This window comes from Tachypleus tridentatus, chromosome 12, assembly GCF_004210375.1.
Source record: "Tachypleus tridentatus isolate NWPU-2018 chromosome 12, ASM421037v1, whole genome shotgun sequence".
Classification (NCBI taxonomy): Eukaryota; Metazoa; Arthropoda; class Merostomata; order Xiphosura; family Limulidae; genus Tachypleus; species Tachypleus tridentatus.
This window is the reverse complement of record NC_134836.1, coordinates 65,388,467-65,397,114: the sequence shown is the minus strand read 5'-3', so window position 1 is coordinate 65,397,114 and position 8,648 is coordinate 65,388,467. Positions and strand designations below refer to the sequence as shown.

The 8,648-nt window shown below is 33.2% G+C and overlaps 1 pseudogene; it reads left to right on the top strand.

The window, feature by feature from the left end:
* The first annotated feature begins 2,831 nt into the window (after positions 1–2,831).
* LOC143235206 (5-hydroxytryptamine receptor pseudogene) lies at positions 2,832–4,182 on the top strand (annotated as a pseudogene).
* Positions 4,183–8,648: the final 4,466 nt, after the last annotated feature.

Here is an 8,648-nt window from a genome sequence, read left to right as displayed (position 1 = left end):
GATCTTACAAAAAGAGACATTAATTCAATTAAAAACCTAAAACAAGACAAAAACATAAGAATTCTGAAAGCAGATAAAGGAAACGCAATAGTCATAATAAACACGAATGAATACATCCAAAAAATGAAGAACATCCCTCAGACACTAACAAATTTAAACTAATACACACAAATCTAACAAAGACACACGAAACGTAACTAAACAAATTACTACTACAAATGAAAAAAGCCAACACAATTTCACAAACACTTTATTCCTACCTACGTAATACTGACTCACGCACACCACAAATATACGGCATCCCCAAACCTCATAAACCAGATTGTCCATTACGACCAATAATGTCCACATATGAATCGTTTAATTACAATCTTGGTAAATACATAGCATGGGCATTCTCGAAATATGTAACATCAGCCAGCTCATTCCTCAAATACTCTTTTAATTTCAAGTCTAATCTAAATCAACTTAATCATAAAGCCTTAATGGTCAGTTTCGATGTTATATTCCTCTTTACAGAAGTTCCAACTACTGAAGCCTGCAAGATAGCCTTAGAACTCTATATCCGAGACCCTAACCCATCTATAGACATTCCCAGTAACCAGTTAGCAACCCTCATAGAATTCACCACGATGAAGACAAATTCTATGTTCAACAACCACAACTATATACAAACAAATGGTCTAAGCATGGGCAACCCAGTATCATCAGTTCTAGCCAATATTTTTATGACACAAGTTGAAACACAAGCAAATTAACACAGCTCTACATCCACCACTATACTGGTACAGATATGTAGATGCGGGATTCAGATCTATACTATAAATCATAGTAACAATTATAATACTTTAATTTTTTCAATCACATTAACTCTATACATCCCAACATTAACTTCACATGTGAACAGGAAGAAAGCAATCAAATATAATTTCTTAACCTCAAAATTACAAGAACCGATACACAATTTAAAACAGGAACCCACCGAAAAATAACCCATACTGGACTATACATTCCTATACATTTGAAACAAAACAAAAACTTAACATACTCAGAGACCAAATAAACACAGCCATAAAACTATGCTCACCAGATAAAATTAACGATGAATAAGACAAAATAAAACAATACTTCATCAACATCAAAAGTTTCCTCCACAAACCGTAGAAAACATTATACGCACACACCTAGACAGAAAGCAAAATCAACCAACAAAAGTAAATATATCTCACGAATCAATAATTCACGAAATCATATACTGCTTCATACCATATATTCCCAACATCAGCAGAAAAATAATCAACATTTGACAAAACTAGTAACAAAATATGACATTCCAGTTAATACCAAATTTATTCAAAAATCACGCACAAAACTGAGTTCTATACTATGTAAAAACTACACTGACAAACACCACACCAACATTATATAAAATGCAATGTGATAACTGTCACGACTTCTATATTGGAGAAACAAGTAGAAAAATGGAAACCAGATTCAAAGAACATAAAAAGTCACCTTCACACGTTTTTGAACACTGCAAGTCAAATAAACAACACATAACCATAGAAAACACTCAACTACTAAATTAAGAAACAAACATAAACAAACGCAAAATTAAAAAAGCCTTACTTATACAACAACTCAAGCCCAAAATAAACCAATACAAAGGAACAACTTTCTACCTATATTAAAATAATATAATAAATAATAATAATAAAATAAATAATTAAAATTCAATATTCAAACGTCTAAGCACGCCCTCTACATTCCAACACTCAGTTACACAACCTCTTTCAAACATGTAGTCAGCTTCCGGTCAGTTACGTCTTCTTTTCTTTGTGAACCTGACGAGGATCGAAAAGGTCGTTGTTCGCTCTATACGTAAAAGAAAAATTATCAGCCCAAACGAGCCGTTTTACATATATATTTTTCTCTAAAAGTGGGTTTTCTCGACATTACTGATTGTTACAATAAATGTTTTTATGTAATGTAAGTCAGCTTCTGTAAACTGTTACAGTAAATATTTTTATGTTGATAAATGACAGTAATTCTACCTTTTGTTTATTCAAACTTCAAGTTACTACTAATAATAATAATAATTCTTTCTACATTTTGTTTTGTTTTTCACACAGGAGGTTTGGTCCAACTCTTATGAGTCTTTACGGCTCAACGGAAAACGAAAAGTACAGAAGAAACAAATATATACAATTATGTCTCTAGCTCTTGAATGAAAACTGGTGCAAATTGAATGCAGGTGCAGTGAGAAATATCTTCATCACCAGTAAACATCGTTCACCAAGTTGTCATATAAATTTATTACAGATTAAACAGTAGTAATAGGTCCGTCTTGGACTCCGTCATGACTTATATCTGAATGTTAACCCTTATTTTATGAATAGATTTTTTTTTTTAAATAACATGAAGCATATTTCTAGACAACAACATCCTAACATATTTTAAAGAATTTTGAGTTTCAATGTAGAAACAGAAGATATAGGCTACACCAATAAGGTTTCTAGTTTTGATGAAAATGTGTTGTTAGAACACTCTGGACCATTTCAATTATGGTTAGATTATTTTGATGTATTAGAGGACCAATTGTTTGTATACAAAGAAGTATATTCCCTGTAAATCACTTCTTCACTTACTTTTGATTTAATTCAACAAGATAATGGATAGTTTTATATAATGAATAACACTAATTAGTTTGATACTTTATGTCGTATAGAAAGACCCATGTTGTAAAATAATCTAAAGTGAATTTCGGTTTTATTAAAAGACTTTACAAAAGCACTAAATAAGTAACTGAAAAATAGTTGAATTGATAAAAGTACAATAGACCCCGAACAATAAAATCAAAATCACTCCAGTACTGTCAAGAGTTTGTGTATAGTTAATATGAACGTCTCCAATCTCAATTTCAGTGATTATAACGTCACTGTCGTAATTTCCACGAACTTTACTGACTCTGAAAGCTGGCCAAACAGAAGAAGTGACCTGGTCATCTCTCTAATTTCTATCATTTTGGCCTTTCTCACTCTAATCACGGCAATTGGTAACATTTTCGTCATTGTTGCGATTTTAACAGATCGTATACTTCGGACTGTTGGCAATTACCTTATTCTGTCTTTAGCCGTGGCAGATCTAATGGTAGCTTGTCTCGTGATGCCTTTGAGTGCTGTTTACGAGATTATGCAGGAATGGCGGATGGGTTCAATACTGTGTGAAATATGGACGTCCTGTGACGTATTGTGCTGCACGGCGTCCATTCTTCATCTGTTGACCATCGCTTTTGACCGATACAGAGCAGTCATCCATGTTGATTATGCTCGTCAAAGAAGTCCCATGGACGTTGGACTTATGATTTTACTTGCCTGGACTGTTGCTATAGCAATCTCTGTTCCTCCTATCTTTGGATGGAAAGACGAAGGCTTCCAGGAGCGAATAAAAAGAGAGAAAAGATGTTTAATAAGCCAAGACGTTGCTTATCAAGTGTTTGCTATATGCTCCTCATTTTACTTGCCCCTGGTGGTCATACTTGCCCTGTACTGGCGAATATTCCAAGAGGCCCGCAGAAGAATCCGCCACAAACCGGGAACCAAGATTTCTCTTCAAGTAGCAAAATCTGATTCTTATGGACATCCAGAACCATCCGAAAACGAAGTTTCAACTGAAACAACAAATTTATCGATTCCAACCTGTTCAACCGATTCGAATGTTCTCGGTAACGCTTCAATCCTCACAAAGAGCAAGGGGCAAAAGACAAGTTCTTTCATATTAACACAGCTCTGAAAAGAGAAAAGAGACAGGAAAGGGACCTAGAATCGAAACGCGAGAAAAAAGCTGCGAAAACTCTCGCAATAATTACTGGTGTTTTTATTGTATGTTGGATGCCGTTTTTGTTCTGGCCTTTATAATGCCCATTTGTAGTGTCTGCCATCTAGATGAGAGAATCTTCACTATGTCACAATGGTTGGGTTACACGAATTCAATGCTGAATCCTATAATCTACACAATCTTTAGTCCTGATTTTCGTCGAGCTTTCAAGAAAATACTTTGTGGTGCTACTCAAAGACTAAGAACCACTTTATAAATACGTTGTTGAGAATAAGTTCGTGCTGTCAATTGATCTAACTGCAATGAATTGCATAGATCTCATAGAAGTTTCTAGGTAGAACGTGTCTACGGGCCTAAAAAAGTGGATATTTTAGTGATGCTAAGTTTTTGTTAAGAAAAACATGTAGTACCTTTAGCTTTTCAGATATTTAAAGAAAATCTGAGTGTTTCCTTTTGTTTTCTTTATCAATCATTTTAGGATTAAAATACAAACAACAGGAATAGATTAGCCAAGAACCAGAGCTTCTAGCAATAGAAGGGCTCCTAAATTTCTAGTAGAGTTAACCATTATACCCAGAAATAAAGCCTCTTGCTCTAGAAGGGCCCCTAAATTTGTAGTGAAGTTAACCATTATACTTAGAACTGAAGCCTCTTGCTCTAGAAGGGCCCCTAAATTTGCAGTACAGTTAACAATTTCATCCAGAACTAGAGCCTATAGTTCTAGAAAGGGTTTGAATCTATTCATAGAGCTAGAATGTATACCTGATCATGTTTTCAAAGAACTGTATAAGAGAACTATAAGGATAACGTTAACTTTCACCATTCAGCAGAGTCTATAACTATTGGTTAAACAATATACGGTGGCCAAAATAGGCTACTTTAGAAGTAATTAACTGATATTCCGCCACAGAATCCAGTTGCATGTGTTTTTCTATTGTACTAGTACTTCTTATGTCTGAATAGTATTCATACCACAATCGAACTCTACTGCTGTAAGCCTAGAGCCTTTATGTTCGTTAATCTATCCTTGGAAAATTATTGAACACTGTTTTGGGGGTGTTTTTGGAAATGCTGGTTCCTGAATGTTTTAGACAAGCGTGCTTGATTACTTAAGCCGAAAAAAAAATACAGTTTGAAATCTAGGATAGAATAAAAAATAACAAGATGCTCCCTTCGCTTTAAGGGACGTAAAATGCAATACATGCAAAACCCCTAAAATGGTATCAGTTCTCCGTAAAATGTAATACGTGTAAGACGCTTAAAATGGTGTTAATTTTCACATGGGACGTTTGAATGTTGCAAACTTGTGCTCTCAAGATATAATTACAAGTGTGGCACTGCTAACTTATAACTTTGCAAGTATATCTAATCTTTTCCTAATACTGTACTTTATACTGTATTACTGTTTTATGCAGTACACAATCGCACGTTAATACTGCTGTAAATAACACAGTGAATTTTACAGGTAGATCTATCACAAGTTAGAATGTAATCAACACAGTGGAATCCGATTTCGATTTTTTACTAGTTTTTTAAGTGTGTACTTTACAATAGCTCTTAAAAATATATACGAGAAACTTAACATTTTGAAACTATGAATGAATCAACTAAATGATAATGAGAAAGAAAATTTATTGATGTAATGAACGATTTTTTCCACACAAATTATTCGTTTAGTTCACTGATCAACACTGTCACTGAGCCTCTCTCTCTCTCTAGGTGTTTGGGTATATAAATTTTGTATACCCGGGACGGTCAGGTACACTAGACCTCTTCCTCCTTCCTTTTCATTGTTAGAGTGGACTTGTTAGTATATTTAAAGTAAATACATGAGGGCCAGAGTGACAAACATAACTCAGGCCCTTTTCAGGGCAATGTCCATGTGTATTGTACTTTCAGATTATCTAAGTCTAGAACATAGGTGGCCTGTTTTATTTTAGCACTAGTATATATATATATATATTATTATTATTATTATTTTTATTGTTTTTTAATACTTAATTTTAACTTAATGATCTTATGTATAAATTAATCGGTGAGAGGTGTTTAGGACTCTCTTCATCATATGTGCAATACCTGTCTAGTCCGCATAACAGCTCGTTTTTTTTTTCCAATTTTTATCAAAATATTTTATTGTACTATGTAGAAGTCTATCTGGTATTGTTTGTGTATTAGAGTATTTGTGCATGAACTTTGTGGAAGTTGTTTTGGGTACTCTTTATGCTGTTGTAATTAATATATTCTGTAATGTTTGTAGTTTGGTTTGCAATTGTTTTTTACTTACGTTAATCCATGCAGGAGCTGCATAGTCTACAACTGGTTTTATATATGTTTTGTATATTTTAATAATGTTTTCTGATGTTGTTCCGTAGTTTTTACTAGTTAGACTCTTAGCATAGTTTATTCTTCGCCAAATTGTAATTTTTATGTTTTATCCAGGTAAATTTAGAAACATGTTTGTGCGAAAAATTTTGCAGATGTAGCAGTCTGGAGAAGCTCTCGGTTCATGTAAATCTGGGGTTGTATTTTTTGATGTTTTGTTGATTTTAAAAATAACACTAATTGTGTCTTAGCTGTGTTTATTTTAATTCTATATTTTTGGCAGTATTCACTTATTCTGTTTAGTTGTGGTTGTATGTCAGTGGCTGCTATTTCTGGTGTTGGGGCACTTTTCCAAATTACTACATCATGATCGAACTGTGACGAGTATCCAAGATTTGGGTCTTTAAGTGGCATATTATTCACATACATGATGAAGAGAATAGGACTAACCACCCCTCCTTGAGGGACGCCAGCTTCTGGAGTGAAGAACTCTGAGAAAGTTCCCTCTACATTTACTCTGCATTTTCTATTTTCCAAAAAGTTAGATAACCAGTGAATAATTCCACGCGGTAGTCCCGTTTCATTCACACGGAACCGAAGACCATTGTGCCATACAGTGTTGAATGCTTTCTCGATATCAAGGAAACAAGCGACAGTACATTCTTTTTTATTAAAGCTGTTTATTATCGTTTCAGTTAACCTAATTAAATGATCTGTCGTTTGTCTAAATTTTCTAAATTTGTTTTGTTCTGGTAATTTTGAAAAAGTTATCTCCAAAAATGTGGAGAGTCTATTACTTATTCGTTCAAGAATTTCACTTACGCAGCTGGTCAGGCTGATTGGTCGATAACTATTTGGCTTATTAGCTGGTTTTCCTTCTTTGTGGAACATTAATATATTAGCTTGCTTCCAGGAAACTGGGATGTACCCAGAGTAGATTGAATTAAAGATAGCTTATAGGTGGTCAAATAATTTTGGAGTGTCTGTTTTGTGAAGAATTGTTTGTATGCCGTAATTTCCCGGTACCTTTTTTTTTTTTAATTCTTGATTGCTTGTTTTGAGTTCAGTTAGTGTGATTTTATTTTTTTTTTGGTAAGCAGTAGAGTATTATAGTCATAAGTGTTATTGTTAATAATATTTATTGGAAAATATGGTTTATATAATTCTATGTTATTTGTTACATGGTTATTTACTTTGTTACAGAAATAGTTGTTCATATATGGGTCATTATGTGTTTTGAACATGTTTTGTAGTTGATGTCTGAAAGATTCTGCTTTTTCTTTGTTGGTGCTCACTAAAGTGTTGTTATGTTCTAGTGTTGGGTATTTTCTTGTAGTGGGTTCATTGGTGAATCTTTTGGATGCGACCAAAACTTTCTATGGTCAGTTTGTTTATTTAATTGGAAGCAGAAGTTATCCCATTTTTCTTGTTTTAACAGCTTAATTTCTGCTCTGATTTTGTTTCTGATACTGTTTATTTGTGTTTTTATTTCTTGATCTTTTTTTGCCATGAGCTGTCTTCTTAATTGTCTTCGTTGTTTTATAATTGTTAATAGTTTTGGTTGTTTTCCATGCATTGTTTATGGTTGTCTGTTGTTGCTTTGATACAGTGTCCGTAGCTGCTTTTAGTAGGCACTCTATTATTATTTGATTATAACTATCAATTGATGATTCGTTGTTAGCTATATGCTTAATTTTATCTGGTAGTATGTTGTTTAAAACTTCTTGATATTCCTGCCAGTTTACTTTTTTGTAGTCAAATTTATCTTGTTTGTAGATTTTATCTTTATGGGGGATGAGATCGAAGATACACCATATTGGAAGATGATCGCTGTCAGCATCTTTAATAATAGAAACAGATATCATTTGAATTAGTCGCATAGGTATTATGTGTGGGTGTAGTGTCGTTAATAATGGTTATGTTATTATCATCGATGAATTGTAATAGGTGTCTGTCATTTGAGTTAGTGGATTTACATCTAAAGTTCTTATGTTTAATATTCAGATCACCTATTATAATTGTATTTTGTTGTGGAAAAGATGTTGTGGATTAGGTTTATGTCAATGCATTTAGTTGGTGAACAATAAATACCTGCTACCGTTGGTTATTGGGTGGTTTTCTAAGAGAATATTAACCATTATATTTTCGTTATTACCGTTTATTTTAAGTTCAGTAACGGAAAGGTTGTTTTATATAGTAGCATAATTTCTCTGTTGGTGTCTTGATTATTTGTTTTATTTTTCTTATTGATGTGTAATTCCATATTTTGAATCTATTCTTGGGATAAATTAGATTTCACTTAGAATAAAAATATCAGAGTTAGTATCTTTTATTATGTCTTCGATGTCGTGTTTCTTGGAAGCAAGTGCACCTGGATGTTGATACTTAGAACTGTGAATTGATGTTTTAGTATGTATCCCATGATTGTTGTGATTATTTGTGGTATGTTTGGTGTTATATGTTTTAGCAATGCTTTGAAGATATCAATG